Source organism: Halyomorpha halys, unplaced genomic scaffold (assembly GCF_000696795.3).
Source record: "Halyomorpha halys isolate HHAL.00 unplaced genomic scaffold, Hhal_1.1 Scaffold751.1, whole genome shotgun sequence".
NCBI lineage: Eukaryota > Metazoa > Arthropoda > Insecta > Hemiptera > Pentatomidae > Halyomorpha > Halyomorpha halys.
This window is the reverse complement of record NW_027110937.1, coordinates 41016-41603: the sequence shown is the minus strand read 5'-3', so window position 1 is coordinate 41603 and position 588 is coordinate 41016. Positions and strand designations below refer to the sequence as shown.

The 588-nt window shown below is 25.3% G+C and overlaps 1 protein-coding gene across 2 annotated transcripts in view; it reads left to right on the top strand.

The window, feature by feature from the left end:
• eIF5B (eukaryotic translation initiation factor 5B) overlaps nt 1-588 on the top strand; it is a 97151-nt gene that overhangs the window by 66060 nt on the left and 30503 nt on the right. The gene's annotated exons all lie outside the window — the stretch shown is intronic.

Here is a 588-nt window from a genome sequence, read left to right as displayed (position 1 = left end):
TGAAGGATGCCGCTCCCCAGACTTCACAGCCGTACATCAGCAGTTCAAAATCATGAGAATTACTACATAGATTCGATTAATATACTGTATATAATCTTGGTAATTCCGACCAATCGGTGCAGGGGGGTTGTTTGGATTAATGAAAGATTTAAGAAAAATAGTGTAAAATAATTAAACAATATAAATGTACATAAATATTTGTATTTATTTATTTTTTAATTTGACAGTTTGAAGTTTTAAAAAGTAATCTTTTCTTAAGAAGTTGTTTTTATCAAGGACTGTGAGTATTATAACATCAATTGTGACTTGTCTTATTTTGAGCGGCTACACTTTTGTTTCCTTTTAAATCCCCAGTAATCCTTAGTAATTATTTATTTTTTTTAAATTATACAGTAGTAAAAAAACTACTGTTTGTATGGCTTTAATTAAAACGTGATTAAAAAAAAAATGAGTTCACCAAAAATTTTATATTGTATATATTTCTACTGTTCTTTAATTAGTTTTACCGAATCAAATGATTTATACAATAGATATTATGTAGTTCTAATTATAATAAAATATATTATGAACACTTTAATATGAATTTAA